Genomic DNA, 24,093 nt, shown 5'->3' on the forward strand with positions numbered 1-24,093 from the left:
GGCTAGAAGCAGGAAAATCAGGACATCATGGCTTCACCAGGAACCCCCAGAATCAGTAGATATTTTAATTTATTGGAAACACAGGAAAATGATTATAAAGCTAAGCTTATTGTGTTATTAAAAGCACATAAAGAGGAAATGAACAAAACTCTCAAAGAAATAGCCACACAAATAGAGACACATAAAGAGAAAATGAACAAAGCTCTCAAAGAAATACAAGCAAATATAAAAGCACAAATAGAGGCACATGAAGAGGAATTGAATAATAAAAGAGATGTCATCATGGAAAGACAGGAATCTACATTCAAACAGATGAAGGAAATAGTGCAAGACATGAAAACAGAATTAAAAATCAATAAAGAAAACACAAACACAGAAAACCCTGGAGATGGAAAACTTAGAGAAAAGAGAAGGAACCATAAGGTGGCACTACAAACAGAATACAAGAGATGGAAGAGAGAATTTCAGGCACTGAAGATACAATTGTAGAAACTGATTCATCTCTCAAAGAAAAAAATAAAATTGGAAATGTCCCTGAAACAAATCATCCAAGAAATCAAGGACGCCATGAAAAGACGATATCCAAGAATAATAATAATAGAAGAAAAGGAAGATTCCCAGCTCCAAGGTCCAGAAAATATTTTCAAGAAAATCATAGAAGAAAATATTCCCAACTTAAAGAAAGAGATGTCCAATAACATACAAGATGCCTACAGAACACCAACTAGACTAAAATAGAAAATAAAGTCTTCACATCACATAATAATCAAAACATTAAAATTACAGAACAAAGAAATAATAAAAGATGCAAGGGAAAAAGACCAAGTAACATATAAAGGTAGACCTATCAGAATCACACAAGAATTCTCAAAAGAAACTATGACAGCCAGAAGGGCCTGGACAGAAATCATGCAGACTCTAAAAGAACACTGATGACAAACCAGACTACTACAAACAGCTACAAACATTCAATCACTATAGATGGAGAAAACAAAATATTTCATGACAAAACTAAACTTAAACAATACCTACACAGCAACCCAGCCCTACAGAAGAAACTAGAAGGAAAACTCCAATCTAACAAAATCAACTACGCCCAAGAATATAGGACATAGACAACCTCTCAACAAAACAAAATAAATAAATAAATAAATAAAAGCAAGCACACAATCACACTATCACCACTAATTCAACAAGAAAAGGACCAAACATTTATTGGTCACTATTACCTATCATCATCAATGGACTCAACTCTCCAATAAAAAGACACAGACTAACAGAACGGTTGTGGAAACAGGATCCAACATTCTGCTGCATTCAATAAACACACCTTTGCAACAATGATAGATACTACCTCAGAGTAAAGGGCTGGAAAAAGAATTTCAAGCAAACAGACCCAGAAAACAAGCTCGAGTAGCTATCCTAATATCTAATAAAATAGAATTTCAACCAAAATTAATAAAAAATGATGAGGAGGGGCACTTCATTCTCATCAAAGGAAAAATCCACCAGGAGGACATCAGAATTCTGAAATCTATGCCCCAAATTACAAGAGCACCAGCATTTGTAAATGAAACATTACTAAAGGTCAAATCACACATCAATCCCAATACCTCAATAGTGGGAGACTTCAACACTATACTCTCACTAAAGGACAAATCACCTACACAGAAGCTAAATAGGAAAATAATGACACTTACAGAGGTACTATATCGAAAGGACTTAATAGAAGTCGACAGAATTTTTCACCCAAAGTCAAAAGAGTATACCTTCTTCTCAGCACCCCACGGTACCTTCTCTATAATTGAGCATATAGTCAGACACAAAGCAAGCATCAACGGTTACAAGAAGATTTAAATAATCCCTTGTATTTGATCAGAACACCGTGGCCTAAAACTAGATCTCATTAGCGAAATAAATTATAAAAGTCTACACATGCAAGGAAACTAAAAAACTCTCTGCTCAACGACAGTTGAAGCAGGGAAGAAATAAAAAAAAAGAAGTTAGAGAATTCCTAAAATTCAATGAAAATGAAGGCAGAACTTACCCAAATTTATGGGACACAATGAAAGCAGTGCGAATAAGAAAGTTCATAGCATTAAGTGGCTTCAAAAAGAAGTTTGAGACATTTCATACAAGAAACTTAAAAGCATACCTAAAAGCCCAAGAAAAAAAGAAACAGACACACCCAAGTGGAGTAGATGATTTGAAATCATCAAACTCAGGGCTGAACTCAATAAATTAGAAACAAATAAAGCAATTCAAAATATCACTGAAACCAAGAGATAGTTCTTTTTTTTAGAGTATTAATATGGATTTTACTGGATAAATTGCTGCACAAAACAATGTTAATTCTATACTTAGTTTAAGAATCTTGAATAATATGGGACTTACATATAGTGACTAGATAGAGTAATAGAAAAATTTCAGTACTGTGATATGTGATATGAGATACTGTAATATGTGATAACATATTAGAAAAATGACAGGTTTATACCCAGTATTTCTAAATGCTTGAAGAAGCAACATATTCAACTAGACATGTTCTTAAAGTTACACAAAAAAACATATAAAAGCATAAATAGCTATAGTCACACATATCTAGCTCTTATTTCTTGTGATCCATATTTCATAACTTTAATCTTGCATCATGAGACAATTGTCTGTTTTATATCCAGTGTTTTCACTGCTCTGTCTGCTTAGATGATACAAGCTCCCCATACGGAAAGGCAAAGAGGATGGACATCAGAAGAAGAAGAAAACAGGAAACAACCTAGGAACCTACCACAGAGGGCCTCTGAAAGCCTCTGCCCTACAGACTATCAAAGCAGATGCTAAGCCTGATGGGCAACTGTTGGGCAGAGTGAATGGAATTTTATGTAAGAACTGGGAAATAGTAAGAGCTGGAGAGGACAGGTTCTCCACAAGGAGAGCAACAGAACAAGAAAATTTGAACACAGGGAACTTCCCAGAGACTCATATTCCAACCAAGGACTATTCATAGAGATAACCCAGAACCCCTGAACAGATGTAGCCCAGGGCAGTTCAGAGTCCAATTGGGTTACATAGTAATGTGAAGAGGGACTGCCTATGACATGAACTGACTGGCCTGCTCTTTAGTTACCTCCTCCTGAGGGGGAGCAGCCTTACCAGGCCATAGTAGAGGACAATGCAGGCACTTTTGATGTGAACTGATGGACTAAGTTCAGAAAGGAGAGGAGAACCTCCCCTATCAGTGGAAAGAGATAGTTCTTTGAGAAAATCAACAAGATATACAATCCCCTAGCCAAAATAACTAAAAGGCAGAGAGAAACTATCCAAATCAGCAAAATCAGAAAGAAAAAGGGAGACATAACTACAGACACTGAGGAAATCCAAACAATCATTAGGTCTTACTTCAAAGGCTTATACGCCACAAAAATTGAAAATGGCGGGGGGAGGGGGCAAGATGGCAGCGCCAGGAGAACACTGCATCTGAGGAGCAGGACAACATTTTCCATAAAGCAACCAAGACACTGAACTCTGGGCCCTAAAACAACAGTAATCATGTTTCCCAGGTGAGAGGAAACCCCCACGGCATGGGAATCAGTCGGGTCCAATCTCAGGCCACCCATCCAGAACCCGGAAGAGAACCCGGATCCCACAGGCACTAAGTCGCTGGACCAGAGCCACACGCCTGTGTATCCTGATCACCTTCCCAGGCTGAACAGGTGGGCACAAAAACACCAGAGTCTAGGTGTCCCAGTTGGGAGAAAAACCCATGGGGTAGGAAAGTAGCAGGACTGGCCAGGGGTCACCCAGTCTTTCCCTGGAAAACATTTCACAGACCAGCGGGTACGAGCCGCCATCACTGAACTGAGTGAGCTGCTATCACTGAACTGGGCTCAAACCGCCAGGACTGAGAGAGGCTGCACGACCAGCTCTCAGACACAGATGGAGCTGTGCACCACAGTGCAACAGAAACTGGGAGTCCCTGTCGGAAGAGGACCCCACAGCGAAGGAAGGAAACAGTGCTGACTTGGGCCACTCAGTCTTTGCCTGGAGAAGGTCTCGCAGACTGGCGGGTACAAGCCGCCTTCACTGATCTGGACCCAGCATGGAGCACAGAGACTTATTGGGCACTCAGCTCCCGCAGAATAGAGGGCAGGCAGCACGCCACTAGCCCAGAGTCCTGCTTTGTACCAACTATTCCTCACAGACAGAACTGTGCGCCCCAGGACACCAGGGACTTGGAGTCACTATAGGGAGAAACCCTCACAGGGAATGAAGCAAAGGGGATGGACTTACGCCACCCAGTATATCCCACAAACAGGCCCAACGCAGGGACCTGCTGTGCACCAGATAGCTTGCTGTTACCAGGAGAGCAGTATTCACACGTTACAGACTATTGTTGGGTACTGGGGCACAGAGCCCCAACCTCAGACATACAAAAGCCTAGGATCCCTGAGATCAACCCCCAGATACTGATCCAAGGGGCAACCAGTTATCCCTAACAACTGACCAAACCATAGGACACACAGGTTACAGCAGCAGACCACTAAATTTACAGCAAGAAACACAGAAGCAGGGCAGCTGTCTTCAGGACTTCTCCAGGTGAGAGGAGAGCCCTCTTGACTAACAAGGACCACAGTTACCACTCCGGTCTCTATGCCTGAGGTGAGCTGTGGCAACTTCTGATAAACACCGGCTATCCTGTGACTATACCCAAAAAGCTGAGAAGGCTTCCTTCAGGAAAAACCATCTTCCTGCCAAAAGGATTCTCTCCACCACAGGATTCCAGGAACCACCAGAAACTAACTCCAAACACCTAAGAAGCCCCAATGGGTAGATGCCAGAGTAAAAGTTCAACCAACAAAAGCCAGAGTAATATGGCATCTCCAGAACCCAGTTATCCAGGGCAAGTAGCCTTAGACACCCCAACACAATTAAAATTCAAGAAGATGACCTAACATCTATGATCATGAAGAGGATAACAAAGGAAACAAATAAATTACATGAAGACCTAGAGGAAGATAAACAGATTACGGCCATCTGTAAAGAAATAGAGGAAGTTGCAGACAAACAGTTTGTGGCCTTTAGAGAGGAATGAAATAAATGAAACAGAGGATTGTTCAAACAAACACCTGAAAGAATTGATGGAAAAACAGGAAAATACTCTCAGACAGGGGAAGGAAATCAACAAAACAGCTCAAGATCTGAAGATAGAATTGGAAAAATTAAAGAAAACACAAATGGAGGAAACTGTGGAAAGAAAGAACTTTGGGAAGAAAACAGGAACCACAGAGGTTAGCATAACCAAGAGACTACAAGAGATGAAAGAAAGAATCTCAGGTGTGGAAGATACAATGGAAGAAATAGATGTATCTGTCAAAGAAAATGTTAAATCTGAAAAATTCCTGACACAGACCATCCAAACAATTCAAGACAATATAAAAAGACAAAACCTAAGAATAATAGGAATAGAGGAAAAAGAAGATTCCCTGCTGCAATGTTCAGAAAATATGTTCAACAAAATTATTGAAGAAAATTTCCCCAACTTAAAGGAGAGGACAATAAGAATAAAAGAGGTCTACAGAACACCCAATAAATTAGACCAGAAAAGAAAATCCTCCCACCACATAATAATCAAAACAGTAAGTATACAGAAAACAACAACAACAACAAAAAACTAAAAGCTGCAAGGGAAAAAGGTCAAGTAACATATAATAGCAAACCCATTAGAATCACACCTGAATTTTCAACAGAGACTATGAAAGCCAGAAGGGCCTGGATGGATATCATGCATACCCTAAGAAAGCACAGTTGTAAGCCCAGGCTATTATACCCCACAAAACTCTCAGTCCTCATAGACGGAGAAAACAAGATATTCAAAGACAAAAACAAATTTCAACAATACCTACACACAAATCCAGCATTACAGAAGACACAAGAAGGGAAAAATACAACCCAAGAAGACCAACTACTTTAAAGAAAACACAGGAAGTAATTAACCTCACTACAGTAAAACAAAAAGCAACCAAGCACACAACCTTATAACTGCAGACATCATCAAAATCAAAAGATCAAACAGCCATTGGACATTAATCTCTCTCAACATCAATGGACTCAACTCTCCAATAAAAAGACACAGACTAACAGAATGGATGTGAAAACGAAGCCCAGCAATCTGTTGCATAAAAGAAACACACCAAAGTCACAAAGATAGACATTACCTGAGGATAAAGGGTTGGAAGATGGCTTTCCAAGCAAATGGACCCCAAAAGCAAGCAGGAGTAGCCATTCTAATATCTGATAAAATGAACTTTCAACCAAAATAAATAAAAAGAGATGGGGAAGGACACTTAATACTCATCAAGGGAAAATTCCACCATGAAGACATTACATTCCTGAACATCTATGCCCCAAATACAGGGGCACCCACATTTGTAAAAGAAACATTGATAAAACTTAAACCACATATAGATCCCCACACATTAATAGTGGGAGACTTCAGCACCTGACTCTCAACAAAGGACAGATTATCAAAACAGAAATTAAACAAAAAAAATAATGTCTCTAAAAGAGATCATGATTCAAATGGACCTAACAGACATTTACAGACCCTTACACCGAAACACAAAAGAATCTACCTCCTTCTCAGCACCTCATGGAACATTCTCCAAATTAGACCACATAGTTGGTTCCAAAGCAAGCCTCAACAGATACAAGAAGATTGAAATAACCCCATGTATTCTATCTGATCACCATGGAATAAAGCTGGTCCGCAACAACAACAGAAATAGCAAAAAGCCTACACACACATGGAAACTGAACAACTTGCTACTAAATGAGAGCTGAGGGAAGAAATAAAGAAATTAAAGTCTTCCTAGAACTCAATGAAAATGAAGACAAAACATACCCAAACATGTGGGACACAATGAAAGCAGTGCTAAGAGGAAAGTTCATAACAGTAAGTGCCTACAAGAAGAAATTCAAGACAGCTCATTCAAACAACTTAATGGCTCACCTAAAAACCCTAGAAAAAGAAGAAGCAGACACACCAAAGAGGAGTAAACAGCTGGAAATAATCAAATTCAGGACTGAAATCAATCAGGTAGAAACAAATAAAACAATTCAAAGAATCAATGAAACCAAGAGCTGGTTCTTTGAGAATATCAACAAGATAGACAAACCCTTAGCCAAGCTAACTAAAAGGCAGAGAGACATCATCCAAATCAACAAAATCAGAATTGAAAAGGGGGACATAACTACAGACACTGAGGAAATCTAAACAATCATTAAGACTTAACTTCAAAAGTCTATAAGCCACAAAATTTGAAAATCAAAATGAAATGGACAATTTTCTTGATCAATTTGACTTACCAAAGCTGAATTAGGACTTGGTAAATCAATGAAATAGTCCTAAATCCGCCAAGGAAATAGAAGTGGTCATTTAAAATCTCCCATCCAAAAAAAGCCCAGGAACAGATGGTTTCATTGTAGAATTCTACTAGACCTTCAAAGAAGAGATAACTCAAGTTCCCTTCAAACTATTCCACAAAATAGAAACAGAAGGAACACAACCAAACCCATTCTATGAAGCCACAGTCACCTTGGTACCTAAACCTCACAAAGACCCAACAAAGAAAGAGAATTTCAGGCCAAACTCCCTTATGAACATTGATGCAAAAATACTCAACAAAATACTTGCAAACCAAACACAAGAACAAATCAAAGATATCATCCACTATGACCAAGTAGGCTTCATCCCAGGCATGCAAGGGTGATTCAATATATGGAAATCCATCAATGTGATCTACCATTTAACAAACTTAAAGAAAAAAACCACATGATAATCTCCCTAGATGCTGAAAAAGCATTTCACATAATCCAACATCCATTCATGTTTAAAGTATTGGAGAGATCAGGGATACAAGGCACATATCTTAAGGTAGTAAAGGCGATATACAGCAAACCTATAGCTAACATCAAATTGAAAGGAGAGAAACTTAAAGCAATCCCACTGAAATCAGGGACAAGACAAGGCTGCCCACTCTCTCCATATCTCTTCAACATAGTTCTGAATGTTCTTGCTGGAGCAATAACAAGTTGAAGGAGACCAAGTGGATACAAATTGGAAAGGAAGAAGTCAATTTATCACCATTTGCAGATGATATGGTAGTATACCTGAGTGACTCCAAAAATTCTACAAAGGAACTCCTACAGCTGATAAACACCTTCAGCAAAGGGGACTGATAAAAAATTAATTCAAAAAAATCAGTAACACTCCTGTATACAAAATACAAAAGGGCTGAGAAAGAAATTAAGGAAACAACACCCTTCACAATAGCCACAGATGACATGAAGTATATTGGTGTAACCCTAACCAAGCAAGTCAAAGACTTGTATGAAAAAAAATTTCCGGTCTCTGAAGAAAGAATTAAAGAAGATATCAGAAGTTGGAAAGATCTCCCATGCTCATGTATTGGCAGGATTAACATAGTAAAAATGGCCATCTTGCCAAAAGCAATCTATAGATTCAATGCAATTCCCATCCAATTACCAACACAATTCTTTACAGACCTGGAAAGAAAAATTCTCAACTTCATATTGAATAACAAGAAACCCAGAATTGTTAAAACAATCCTCTATAATAAAAGATCTTCTGGAGGTATCTCCATTCCTGATCTTAAGCTGTACTATAGAGCAATAGTTATAAAAACAGCATGGTACTGGCATAGAAACAGAATGGTGGATCAATGGAACCGAACAGAGGACCCAGAAATAAACCCACACACTTATGGACACCTGATCTTTGATGAAGATGCCAAAACCATACAATGGAGAAAAGATAGCATCTTCAATAAATGGTGCTGGTCCAACTGGATGTCTACATGTAGAAAAATGAAAATAGATCCAAACTTATCACCCTGCACAAAACTAAAGTCCAAGTGGATCAAATACCTCAACATAAAACAAGACACCTTAAATCAGTTAGAAAAAAAGAAAGGTGGGGAAGACCCTTGAACTCATTTACACAGGAGACAACTTCCTGAACAGAACACCAACAGCAACAGGCTCTAAGAGCAACAATCAATAAATGGAACCTCATGAAACTTAAAAGCTACTGTAAATTAAAGGACATCATCATAAAAAAAAATCGACTGCCTAATGATTGGGAAAGAATTTTCACCAACCCTATATCTGACAGAGGACTAATATCTAGTATATATAAAGAACTCAAGAAGTTAAACAGAAGCAGAAGAAAACAGGAAACAACCTAGGAACCTACCACAGAGGGCCTCTGAAAGCCTCTGCCCTACAGACTATCAAAGCAGATGCTGAGCCTGATGGGCAACTGTTGGGCAGAGTGAATGGAATTTTATGTATGAACTGGGATATAGTGAGAGCTGGAGAGGACAGGTTCTCCACAAGGAGAGCAACAGAACAAGAAAATTTGAACACAACGAACTTTCCAGAGACTCATACTCTAACCAAGGACTATTCATGGAGATATCCCAGAACCCCTACACAGATGTAGCCCAGGGCAGTTCAGAGTCCAATTGGGTTACATAGTAATGTGAAGAGGGACTGCCTCTGACATAATCTGATTGGCCTGCACTTTGATCACCTCCCCCTGGGGGAGAACCTACCCTATCAGTTTACTTGGGGAGTGGCATGCATGCAGAGGGAGAAGGGAGGGTGGGATTGGGAGGGGAGGAGAGAGGGGTTTATGGGGGGATGCAGAATGAATAAAGTGTAATTGATGAAAAATTAAAAAAAGGGAAAAAATTATTTGAGAACCTTAAATGACTTTCAAAAGTGGAGGAAAACATGGAGATAGTCAATTTACATGGAGCACGTCTCGCCCCTGGGGGCAATGGTCACCTGAACCTACTCAGACCTTGGACACCACCACTGCTACTTCTAGAACTGATGCAGGATGTTCCAACGAGGGGGTTAAGACTTCTCATAATATTTCCTATATGCCCACACCTGTTTGTTTATATCCCCCATTTTTATTCATCATTAGCCAGATAGAGCCAAGTAATTGTGGTAATGATACTTGCTTTTTTGCCCAATGCTGGAATGCTAGTGAATTTAGGTATGCCCTGGTTACTCGCATGCCTCGCTGGGTGCCTGTGCCTGTTGATGCCCCTCACGGTATGACTCTCTTCAGAAAGAAAAGGGATCTTGGAACTACAGCCGCCATTGTTACTGCCATCTCATTGGTGGCTGTTGGAGCTACCACCAGGGCATTAGCCATGAGTCATACTGTGCAGACTGCTCAGACCCTGAATAATCTTTTAGCCAATGTAGCTCATGCCTTAGATGTACAAAAAGGAATTAATGCTCAACTAAAAGGAGGCTTGGTGGTGTTCAATCAGAGGATTTACCTCCTGCAGGAACAAATTGATACCCTATGGCAAACCGCTCAACTTGGCTGTTAATGGAAGTATGCTGGACTTTGTGTCACTAGCATACAACATGAGAATTTTTCCTGTGCTGCAAATCTGTCTAAACAATTGTCTAGCTATATTTTAGGTAATTGGACTGGAGAATTCGATACTACGATGGAGCAGCTGAGAGTGGCCATTGTCTTGGTAAATTCTACCAGAGTGGATGCAGGACTAGCCACGGGACTATTATCATGGATTGCTGCAGCCATGAATCATCTGAAGGAATGGGCGGGCATCGGAGCATTAGCAGGTCTTCTGGTGTTGGTCTTCTTGGTTTGCCTGTGGTATATATGCAAGATTAGAGTCTCACAACAGCATAATGCAGCCATGACCATTCAGGCCTTTACAGCTATTGAAGCAGGACAGTCTCCCCAAGCATGGTTGGCTACCATAAAAAGCTAAAATGTATGCTCAGGATGTGCGGCTAAGCACTGCACTCAGGGTCAGCTGCTTTGGACCCAGAGAAGAGCATGACTGATTGCATGCAGGTTGATGCCCCAGGTCCCGCCTCTGAGAAAAAGGTATCAGACGGGTCTGACGCTCTTTGGGTGGATGACACCTAAATGAACATCGGTACAAAGTCCCAATTTATTTCTAATATCAGAGATCAGACCTCTACTCTTGCCTGATGTGTCTAAAACAAAAAGGGGGAACTGTAGAGAGCTGCGCAATGCTGCACCTTAAAGATGGAGCTGGTTTCTGCCTTCTACCTTCCCGACGGTGAGTGTTCTCTGTCACAAAGAACTCCACATTTGGCTAAGGCTGAGGATCTGGCTTGCTTCCATGTATCTGGACCTATCTGCATTGCCCACATGACACGCTGGGGTTGGCTACCCAGAGGCTATTTAAGATGTGGGCTGGTTTTCCCCAGGGTCAGATGATTGTTCAAGGTTCCTGAATAAACTGCATTGAAAAAAAAAAAAAAAGAAGAAGTTAAACAGCAACAAATCAAATAATCCAATTAAAAATTGGGGAACAGCTAAACAGAGAATTCTCTGTAAAGGAATGTCAAATGGCAGAGAAACACTTAAAGTAATGTTTAACCTCATTAGCCATTAGGGAAATGCAAATCAATACGATCCTGAGATTTTACCTTACACACATCAGAACAGCCAAGATGAAATACTCAAGTGACAACACATGCTGGAGAGGTTGTGGAGAAAGGGAAACCCTCCTCCACTGCTGGTGGTAATGTAAATTTGTACAATCACTCTGGAAATCAATCTGGCGCTTTCTCAGACAACTAGGAATAATGCTTCCTCAAGACCCAGCCATACCATTCCTAGGCATATATCCAAAAGAGGCTCAAGTACACATTAAGGACATTTGCTCAACCATGTTTGTAGCAGCCTTTTTTCGTAATAGCCAGAAACTGGAAACAGCCCAGACGCCCTTCAACTGAAGAATGGATGCAGAATTTGTGGTACATCTACACAATGGAATATTACTCAGCAATGAAAAATAAGGAAATCCTGAAATTTGCAGGTAAATGGTGGGACCTAGAAAGGATCATCCTGAGCGAGCTGTCCCAGAACCAGAAAGACACACATGGTATATACTCACTCATATAGACATATAACATATTATACACTTACTAAAAACTGTACCTCTAAAGAAACTAAGAGAGAGGACCCTAACTAAAACACTCAATCCCCATCCTGAAAGGCTAAAGAGGATTGACATCAGAAGAAGAAGAAAACAGGAAACAACCTAGGATCTTGCCACAGAGGTCCTCTGAAAGGCCTGCTGACAATCAAAGCAGACGCTGAGACTTATGGCCAACTTTTGGGCAGAGTGCGTGGAATCTTATGTAAGAAAGTGAGAAATAGTAAGATCTGGAGAGGTTGGGAACCCCACAAGGAGAGCAACAGAACCCGAAAATTTGAGCATAGGCAACTTTTCAGAGACTCATACTCCAACCAAGGACTATTCATGGAGATAACCTAGAACCCCTGCACAGATGTAGCACATGACAGTTCAATGTCCAAGTGGGAAGTGGGTTACATAGTAATAGGAAGAGGGAGAGCGTCTGACATAATCTGATTGGCCTGCTCTTTGATCACCTCCCTCTGATGGGGGAGCTGCCTTACCATGCCACAGAAGATGATAATGCAGCCACTCCTGATGTGATCTGATAGACTAAGATCAGAAGGAAGGAGAAGAGGACCTCCCCTATCAGTGGACTTGGGGAGGGGCATGTGTGAAGAAGGGGAGGGAAGTTGGGATAGGGAGGGGAGGAGGGAGGGGCTTATGGGGGGAAACAAAGTGAATAAAGTGTAATTAATAAAAAAAATAAAAAATATTCTATTCAAAAAAAGAGAGGGCAGTTAAGAGGAAGAAAGAAAGCAAGAAAATAGTATTTTTGTTCATGAGTAAACTTTTTATCTATCTATCTAAAAACAATTGAAAATGTAACTGAAATGAACAATTTTCTTGGTAGATTCCATTTCCCAAAGCTAAACTAAGATCAGGTAAATAGATTAAACAGTCATATATCCCCCAAAGAAATAGAAGCAATTATCAAACTTGTCCCCGCTGGGGAAAAACAAAACAAAACAAAACAAAAAACCCAGGGCCTGATGTTTTTAGTGCAGAAATCTACCATACCTTCAAACAAGAGCTGAAACCAATACTCTTCAAACTAGTCCACAAAATATAAACAGAAGGAACATTACCAAAGTCATTCTATGAAGCCACAGTCACATTGATACCTAAACCACACAAAGACCCAATAAATAAATAGAACTTCAGACCTACTTCTCTTATGAACATTGACACAAAAATACTCAATAAAATACTCGTAACCTGAAACCAAGAACACATAAAATATATCATCCGTTATGACCATGTAGTCTTTATCCCAGGCATGGAGAGTGGTTCTTATATGGAATTCTATCAATATAATCCATCACACAAACAAACACAAGGGAAAAAAAAACACATGATCATCTCCTTAGATGCTTAAAAAGCATTTGACAAAATCCAATACCCATTCATGTTTAAACTTTTAGATAGATCAGGGACACAAGGCACATATGTTAACATTGTAAAAACAATTTATAGCACTCCTATAGCCAACATCAAACTAAATGGAGAGAAAGTTAAATCAATCTCACTGAAATCAGGGACAAGGCAAAACTGCCCTCTCTCTCCATATCTCTTCAACCTAGTACTGGAAGTCTTAGCTAGAGAAATAAGACAAGTAAAGGTGATCAAATGAATACACCTTGGAAAGAAAGATTTCAATGTAGCACTACTCACAGATGATATGATATAATACTTGAGTGACCCCCAAAGTTCAACCAATGAAAACCTTCAGTTGATAAAAGCCTTCAGCATCGTGGTTGGGTACAAAATTAACTAAAAAAAAATCAGTAGCCATAACGTATATAAAAAACAAAAACCTGAGAAAGAAATTACTGAAACAACACCCTTTACATAGCTACAAATAACATAAAGTACCTTGGTATGACTATAACCAAGCATGTGAAAGACCTGTTTGAAAAAAAAAAAAAACTTCAAGTCTCTGAAGAAAGAAATTGAAGAAGGTATCAGAAGTTGGAAAGATCTCCCATGCTCATGGATCGCTATGATTAACCTACTGAGAATGGGCATCTTACCAAAAGCAGTCTTCAGATTCAATGCAATTCCCACCAAAATACCAACACAATTATTACAGAACTTGAAATAATAATTCTCAATTTCATATAGATAAACAAAAAACCTAGAATTGCTAAAACAGTCTTGGACAACAACATATCTCCTGGAGGTTTCTCCATCCCTGATATCAAGCTGTACTATAGAGCAACAGTAATAAAAACTGCATGGTACTAGCATAGAAATAGACTGATCAATCAATGGAATCTAATAGAAGACCCAGAAAGAAACTCACATACCTTTGCACACTTGACTTTTGACATGAAGCCAAAACATTACAATGGAAAAAAGATAACATTTTCAACAAATGGTGCTGGTCTTATTGGATGTCTACATGTAGTAAAATGCAAATATATTGCTATTCATCACCCTGTACAAAACTGAAGTCTAAGTGGATCAAAGACCTCAACATAAAACCAAATACACTAGACCTGTTAAAGGAAAAAATGGGAAGAGCCTTCAACTAACTTGCAGAGGAGACAACTTCCTGAACAGAACACCAACAGTACAGGCTCTAAGATCAACAATCAGTAAATGGGACCTCATGAAACTGTAAAGCAAAGGACACAGTCACCAGAAAAAATGTGAACCTAGACACTCGGAAAATATCTTCACCACATGTATATCTGACATAGGGCTAATATCCAGGATATATAAAAAACTTAAGAAGTTAAACACCAACAAACCATATAATACAATTACAAAGTAGGGTATAGAGCTAAACAAAGAATTCTCAATAGAGGAATATAGAATGGCAGAGAAACACTTAAAGAAATATTCAATGTCTTTAATCATCAGGGAAATGCAAATCAAAACAACCCTAAGATTTTAGCTTTCATTCATCAGAATTTCTAGGATCAAAATCTTAAGTGGCAACACATTCAGGAGAGGACGTGGAAAACGGGGAACCCTCCTCCGTTGTTGATGGGAATGTAAGCTTGTACAACCACTTTGGAAATCAATCTGGTGCTTTCTCAGAAATTTGGTAACAGTGTTACCTCAAAATCCAGCTATACCACTCCTAGGCATATAACCAAAATATGCTCAACTATACAACAAGGACTTTTGTTCAACCATGTTCATAGCAACTCTAATTATAATAGCCAGAAGTTGCAGACAATCTAGATGTCCCTCAGTGGAGGAATGAATACAGAATTTGTGGTACATTGACACAGTGGAATACTACTCAGCTATTAAAAAACAAGGAAATTATGAAATTTGCAGGAAAATGGTGGGAACTAGGAAAGATCATCTTGAGTGAGGTCACCCAGAAGCAGAAATGCACATATGGTATATACGCACTCATAAGTAGATATTAGCCATACAATATAGTGTAAACATACTAAAACCTATACTTCTAAAGAAGCTAAACAACAAGGAAGACCCAAGGGAAGATGCTCAATCCTCATTCAGAAGGACAACTGTGATAGACATTGGAATCAGGAGAAGACAGGGAATAGGACAGGTCCCTACCACAGTTGGCCTCTGAAAGACTCTATTGATGGTGGTTTCAAAGCTTGAGTCTGAGACTCATAGGCAAACTTTGGGCAGAGTTCAAGTAATTTTATGAAAGAATTGGGAGATAGAAAAGTCTGTAGGGTACAGGAGCTCCAAAAGGAGAACAACAGAGACATAAAAACTGAGCCCAGTGGGCCCTGTAGAGACTGATACCCCAACCAAGGTCCATACATGGAGAGGAACTAAAACCCAGGGTCTGATGTTGCCCACAGATTCAATTTCCAAGTGGTTTCTCTAATAAGGGAAGCAGTTGCTTTCTCTGGCATGAACTGAGTGACAGGCTCTCTAATCACCTCCCTCTGAGGGGTGCAGCCTTGCCAGTCCACAGAGGAAGACAATGCAACCAATCCTGATGAGATCTGATAGGTTACGTTCAAATTGAAGGGGAGGAAGACCTCATCTATCAGTGGCCTAGGAGAGGGGCATAGGTGGAGATGATAGAGGAAGGGTGGAGTTGGGAGGATAAGATGGAGGGGAACATAGCCATGATACAAATGAATAAACTGTAATAAATGATAATAATAAAAAATAAGAAAGAAAATTGTGCATTAAAAGTTATATTGATACAGACCATGTATGTGCAAACACTAAATTCTGGTTCAAGTGATCGAATTTTTCCCTGCCATTTTCCACTTGACAAAATAGTGATTTTGTGCCAGTCTCACTCGGTAGTATTTCTACAGCCTCCCACCTAGTGGCAACTTCTTTAATTGCAGCAAGCATGCTTGTCCAAGAACTGTGGTATATAGCACATGCTAAGCACTAGTAGAAAGATATTTACACAACTGAGAGTAGGTAAATTAATCAAAGCAGAATATATGAAACAAAGAGATGCATACTTGGGACTCAGAAAGATCTGATAACACATGAGACCAGAGATGGACTTCAGAAAGTTGCATTCCAAGAGAAAGCAATAGTCTGAGAAGAAACTGGCAATAGGCAATAGTTAGTCCAGGATAAAACTCCGGTTTCTAAGGAAAAAAATTACAAAAATCACAGGCAATTATGATGCAAAAATTCAGGGGAAGCTATACTGCTGTGCGTGTAAACATGCTTTTATTTTTGATCCTATGTGTAGGATATGGGACTGATTCAGTTTCTCCACGACAGCAAACTATTTGCCTTCTTGGGGCTATGAGAAAAGCTCTTTATCAGCTACTAATAGTTTAAATATGAGGACTCTGGAGTGAGAATAAGTGCCAGAGCCCAGAGAATTTCAGGAGAGCTCTGAGAAAGAAAAAGGCTGCTGGTGCTTCCCCCATGCTGCTTCTGGTTGCTGTTGATGCAGTTGGATGAGAAGAATTTGGAGATATCCTGAAATGAAGATTGAACTAGCTCCAAAGGACCCAAAGACCCTAACCAGCAAGAAGTAGCTAAGAAAAAACATGCCCACTCTTCCCACTAACCTCCATTTTCTACTACCAGGTGTTGAGTGTTGTAAGAGTTTGGGGTGGAGAAGGGAAGAAGAGGAATTAAGAAATGAAAATAGTTTAAGAAGTAATGTTTCATGTTCTTTGTGGCTATTGTGCAAGAGTTGTTTCTGTAATTTCTTCTCAGCCTGTTTGTCTTTTTTATACAGGAGGGCTTCTGATTTTTTGAGTTAATATTGTGTCCAGCCACTTTGCTGAAGGTGTTTATCAGCTGAAGGAGTTCTCTGGTAGAATTTCGGGGGTCACTCATGTATACTATCATATCATCTGTGAATAGTGATGCTTTGACTTCTTCCTTTTCTGATTTGTATTCCCTTGATCTCCTTTAGTTGTTTTATTGCTCTAGTTAGGTCTTCAAGTTCTATATTGAAGAGATAACGAATGAGTGGGCAGCTTTGCCTTGTGTTTGATTTCAGTTGGATTGATTTAAGCTTCTCTCCATTAACTTTGATATTAGTTATAAGCTTGATGTATACTGCCTCTACTATATTTAGGTATATTCCTTGTATCCCAGATATCTTCAAAACTTGGTGTGACTCTAACCAAGAGAAAGACCCGTTTGGAAAAAAAAAATCCTTCAAGTCTCTGAAAAAAAAAAAATTGAAGTACATAGCAGAAGATGGAATGATCTCCCATCCTTATGGGTTGGTAGGATTAACAAAGTGAAAATGACCATCCTACCAAAAGTAATCTACAGATTCAATGCATTTCCCATTAAAATACCAACACAATTCTTTGCAGAACTTGAAAGAACCAATCTCAATTATGTATGGAAATATAAAAAAACCTGAATAGCAAAAACAACCCTGTACAATAAAGATCTTCAGGAGGTATCTTCAGCCCTGATCTCAAGCTGTACTATAGAGCAACAGTAATTAAAACGGCATGATATTGGCATACAAACACCTGGTGGATCAATGGAATTAAATCCAAGACCCAGAAATAAACCCACATACTTAGGTAAACTTAATTTTTGACAAGGAATCCACAATCATACAGTGGAAAAAAGGTAACATCTTCAACAAATGGCACTGGTCTAACTGGATGTTTATATGTAGAAAATGCAAATAGATCCATATTCATCACCCTGTACAAAATTAAAGTCCAAATGGATCAGAGACCTTTAACATAAAATCATACACACTAAATCTGTTAGAAGAAAAAGTGGGGAAGAGCCTTGAACTCATTGGCACAGAAGACAACTTCCTGAACAGAACACCAACAGTACAGGCTCTAAGATCAACAATCAATAAATAGGACCTCATGAAACTGTAAAGCTTCTGAAAAGCAAAGGACACTGTCAACAGAACAAAACAACAGCCTACAGACTGGGAATCAATCTTCACCAACCCTACATCTGATAGAGGGCTAATATCCAGAATATATATAGAACTTAAGAAGTTAAAAGCCAACAAAGCAAATAATCCATTTAAAAATGGGGTATATACCTAAACAGAGAATTCTCAACAGAGAAATATCAAATGGCACAGAAACAATTAAAGAAATGCTCAACATCCTTAGCCATTAGGGAAATGCAAATAAAAAATCTGGGCCCATGGTTTCCTGCAGAGGCTGATGAATGAACCAAGGACCATGCATGGATAGGACCTAGACCACCTGCTCAGATGTAGCCCATAGTCAACTCAGTCTTCATGGGGTCCTCTAGTAAGAGGAGCAGTGGCAGTCTCTGGCATGAACCTTGTTGCCTGCTCTGTGATCACCTCCCCCCTCCTCCCTGGATATGTGGCCTTACTAGGCCACAGAGAACAAGAATCCAGACATTCCTTATGAGATCTGTTAAGCTAGGGTCAGATAGTAGAGGAGGAAGACCTCCTCTATCAGTGAAATAAGAGAGGAACATAGGGGGAGATGAGTGAGGGAAGTTGGAGCTGGGAGGAGATGAGGGAGGGGCTACAAATGCATAACAAAGTGAATGAATTCAAGTTAATAATAATAATAAATGAAGAAATTGAAAAAAGTAATGCCACATAATACTATACCTCACTTTTATAAACACACGGTAAACGGTGATCATGATGTTTTACATCAAACACAAAACAGTGAATTGAAACATGCTGTACTTTTATAACTTGAGTTGACTTCATGTTTAGCCATAAAATTGTGTATATTAATTGTATTGCAAAATATGATAGATCAGTGAGTTGCTGTTAAATGATTTCACCCTGGAGCTTAGTATGTGGGCTTACAAAACTTTGGAAAAGATTTCTAATTAGAGACACTTGGTAACCACACTAAGGATGGTTGGAAATCTGAACAATTCCATTGTTTCTATTTTTAAAATTTATTTTTCACTGGTGATGATCTTTGTAAAGGATTGCTATTATGTCTTTTAATCACATGACTATGTAAGATGTGATATTATTTTATCATTCAGTGAAATTGTATACTCTGTCTCATATATGTGTATTATTCTCATAAGAGTTCTTTAGAAAAAATATGTATATATGTCTTTACATAGATAGCCATCTGAATGTAGACAAAATGTGTATTTGTAAATGTGTATTTTCATGGCTCTGGAATGTATATATGTTATATGTTTATGCTACGTGTCATATATATGGCTCTATGTCTAGTAATTATGAACCTGAAAGACATATTGGTTAGCTAGCAAGTCAGTAAAGAGTTTTAGTTGCAGCTAAAAAAGAGAGTTCTCTCTTCCTTGAGGGATTACCATTATTTTTTCATTTAAAGTTGTTATTGTGATTGGATTAAACTCACATGTAATGTGGAAAACAATATAGTATATTCAAAGTGTCTTGATTTAAATGTTCATCTCATAGCAACCACTAGAGTAGTGTTTTATCAAATATTTGGTTGCCATAACTAGTCAACCCAATGCATAAATTTAAGTATCACTTGCTTATTAGTATACTAATATACTCCAATAAAGTTTATCACTTACTCTGTACTGAACACTGTACAAGACCAATTAGAAAAGGGGGAGGTGAGAAATTGAACTGTCAGCTATTAATAGTATCTTATATTCTAGGCAATAAAAATGATGAACTTTTAAAATGATTCTGAATGTGACCACTTTTTATCATCATTTCTCAGGTCATAATATAATCACAGCCTTTCTCCCTTTGCTTTCCTCTCTCCAAAGTCTCTCATACCTTTTTACCCACTTGCCTTCACATTCATGGCCTCTTTTTTTCATCAGTTGTTATTGAATGCATATATGTATGTACATATATTCTTAAATATAACCTGATCAGTACATATAATGTCACTTGTATGTATGTTTTTGCCACCCTATGTCCAAACCAAACTTATCTGGAGGTAGGGAAGTTTAGCCAGGCATGGATGAGTGCAATGCACGATTTAGTTGCTGATGAGTGCATGGGCAATGAACACACCCAGGAACAGCTTCAGAGAACTGGTTACATTTATTTGGGGAAAGGGGGGAACTTATGGTCATAGGGAGGTGGCCAGGGTCTCTGGGGCAAGATTTGTGCAGCCATACACAATTAGCCAGGAAAGGGGTGTTGGAAGATTCTCCAACTGCATACTCAAAGGCTGTAGGGTGGAGGGTGTGGGGGACCTTATAAGGTCAAACAAGGAGGGAAGTCTCATAACTGTCAGGGTAATAAATTCTTACTAGGAACTATGCCTCCTTATATCTTTCATTCCATTCAGGCCCCAGATTGAACAGTAAGGCTGAAACACTCATCTAACTTAAATGTACAGTGACAACTTAACCCAGAATTGCGTCCCATTTCATTATATACTAGGTGATGGTTTCTATTGATTGTCAACTGACAGGCTCTAGAAGGATTTCATAGACAAATTTCTGGGCATGTTTGTGAGAGATCTCTAGATTAGGTGAATTGACATCGGAAAAAGAAACAGTATTAAGTGTGGGAACATTGAATTATAGGGTGGGGTTCTGGTTTAATAAAAAAGAGAAAGGAGGTCAGACCAATATTCATCACTCTCTATGATTTCAGTGTCAGTATGCTTTTTGCTCTTGGCATTATATCTCTTCCCTGCTATTATGGACTGTGTCTGCTGTAACTGTCAGCCAATATCATAAGCCCTTTCTTACTTGAGCTGCACTTGTCATATATTTCATCACAGTAACATTGAAAATAACACAGACATTTTATCTGTTTTATTTTTATGAAACTTAGAAATGACATTTATTTATACCTATTAATTAATCTTTATTTTGCTTATATATTTATCTCTACTATGATATCATTTTTATACATTTTATTTAGTATCTATATGTGTGTGTGTGTGTATGCCTGTGCATAAACATGCAAACACATGCCTTGATGTGTGTGGAGGTCAGAGGACAACTAGTGAAAGTTTTCTCCTTCCATGATGTAGATTCTGGTAATCATACTCATGTCTTGGTGACTGGCGTCTTTACCTGCTAAACCATCTTGCTATCCATAGTATGATATTCTTAAGTAAATGATAATGGAATTCAGTGTACATATAATTAATATTCAGTGTATATATAATTAATATATATTAATAAGTCATTAAAAGTTAGTAGAATGCATATGTTAATGAACACATTTAGTAATTGATTGGAAAAAATGTAAATAATGATGAAACACTCTAAGTCATTCTATAGCTTTTGCATATTGGGGTGTTGTATTATTTGGATTTACTTTAACAACTAGTGAAAGCTTATTGTTTCTCTTCTCAATGTAGCTTCCAATTTTTCCTGTTTTGGCTCTATAATTGAACAGTCACTTTAAAAAAATTAATTTATTTATTATTTATTACAATTTATTCACTTTGTATCCTGGCTGTAGCTCCCTTCCTCACCTCTTCGTAGTCCCACCCTCCCTCCATCTTTTCCTCCTATGTCCCTCTCCTAATCCACTGATAGGGGAGGACCGCCTCCTCTTCTATCTGACCCTAGCCTATCAGGTCTCATCAGGACTATATGGATCCTCTTTCTCTGTGGCCTAGTTATGCCACTTCACCAGGGGTACATGACCACAGAGCAGGCAACCAAGTTCATGTCAGAGACTACCCTTGTTCTTCTTCCTAGGGAACCCACATGGAGTCTGAGCTGCCTAATGGCTGCATCTGAGGTCCTCTCCATGACTGGTCTTTGGTTGGCACATTGGTCTCTTCAGGCCCTCCTGAACCCAGATATTTTGGCTTGAACAGTTGTTTTTAATATCAAATGAATTGTATTTTAGCAGCAAGAAACAGTAAAAGTTTACCATATTTTACTGAATTTATGGTAGCTAATAAATTTCCTTCCATGATATAGCTAATATGATAAAACAAAAAGAATTATTGCTGAGTTGAAATCTTGTTATGAAGACTTATGCAGAGTCATAGAAGCAAATTATACATTTCAGGTTAGTTCATATAGAAGATGTCCTATTCAGCCTAAAATAACCTTAAAATAGTCTATTTTTACTTAGAATTTCTGAGTTTTATGAGGTGGACTGAAATATTCCAAAAAATACATCTTCAAGTTTTTGCATTTTCTATCTTCTTCACTTAAAAAAAAGAAATCACAGCTATTATACCAATAACCTCTTAATTCCAATGATAGTAATAGATATAGGTCTTTTATTTTCCATTGTTTTAAAGTCTCCACTTAAAAATAACTAAAAATTTGAGATGGTGAGATGACTTAGTGGGTAAATTTGCTTGCTGCCAAGCCTGACAGCCTGAGTTCTATCACTTGGACAAACAAAATGGAAGAAGAAAACTGAGTCTCGAACGTTGTCTTCTGACTTCACCATGTATTCTCTAACACACAAATACTCCAAAAAAATAAAATGTAATGAAAAATAAATAGAGTCTAAATTTGAGTGCAGGGAAAGGAAGATACTAATAGTCATATTTGCTTTTAGGTATGAGGGTGAGGCAGAATATCTGTGAATAATCACAGTAATAGCTTTTACTTCCCCCAGTAATTTATGGTTGTAACCTTAAATTTAGCAAAAATAGTATAATGTGTTTGTTTACTTTCCTCTATTTTCCCTGCTGACAAGTGTATATAATATATAAAGAAAAGAATTCTCTTTTAAAAAGTGTTGTGAAAATGCAAGTTGTCTTGATTTTCATATAGAATAATCTGATCTCAAAACAGGAATGCTTTAATAATATTTTTGTATAAATTAATTTTGATTTTTAAAAGATTAATTGTTACTTTTATTGTTTTTATGTATATATGTGTATTTTGTTTGACTTTATATGCACCACATGCATGGAGGAGCCTAAGGAGTGCAGGAGAGAGCATTTGATTTCCTGGGACTAAGTGAGAGATGATTGCGAGCTGCCATGTAGATTCTGGAAACTGAAGTCAAGGTCTCTGGAGGAGCAACAAGCATTATTACCTGCAAAGCCATCTCTGCCAACCTATTCTATCACTTCAGCCACTAATTCCAATTGTTAATGACTAGAACTTTCACTTACAGTTAATCTTTTTATGTAATGATTACTCTGAGATATTCCCAAGATACTACAAGTTAGAATTAGACTCTCAAGTCCTTTATTGTATAATATCTAGGTTTTATTTGACATTCAAATTTTCATCAATCTTCTTATTAATTTAAAAATATAATCCTTAAATTTTCTAATGAGTATTTTCTCCTTAAAACCTGTTTTATTTGCTATTTATAGAGGTTGGTATACAACTCTTAACTCATTTAAATCTTTCTGAGATTTGATGGCATCATGGGAGTTACAAATTTTATTCATAAAAGGCTTGAAAATGACTTTCAGAGTATAAGCCACTACTAGTGAATGGTTATGTATTTATTAATTTGAATTTAACTAAATAAAACTAAGTAAAATATGAGTCCCTAAAAATTACTCATGACAATATAGACGCCAGAAGTCTATGCAGTCACAAAAATCCTTACTTTATATCTTTTATATTTTGCAAGAGTTCAGACTCTCTTCATTTAAACTTTTTTTTTAATTTTTGAGGTTATAATATAGTCACATCATTCAAACCTTCTTTTACCTCCATCCACACCTTCCAATGTATCCTCCCACATTCTTATTTCTTTCCCCAACTCTTTCAATATTTACCTCTTTTC

This window comes from Meriones unguiculatus, chromosome X, assembly GCF_030254825.1.
Source record: "Meriones unguiculatus strain TT.TT164.6M chromosome X, Bangor_MerUng_6.1, whole genome shotgun sequence".
Classification (NCBI taxonomy): domain Eukaryota; kingdom Metazoa; phylum Chordata; class Mammalia; order Rodentia; family Muridae; genus Meriones; species Meriones unguiculatus.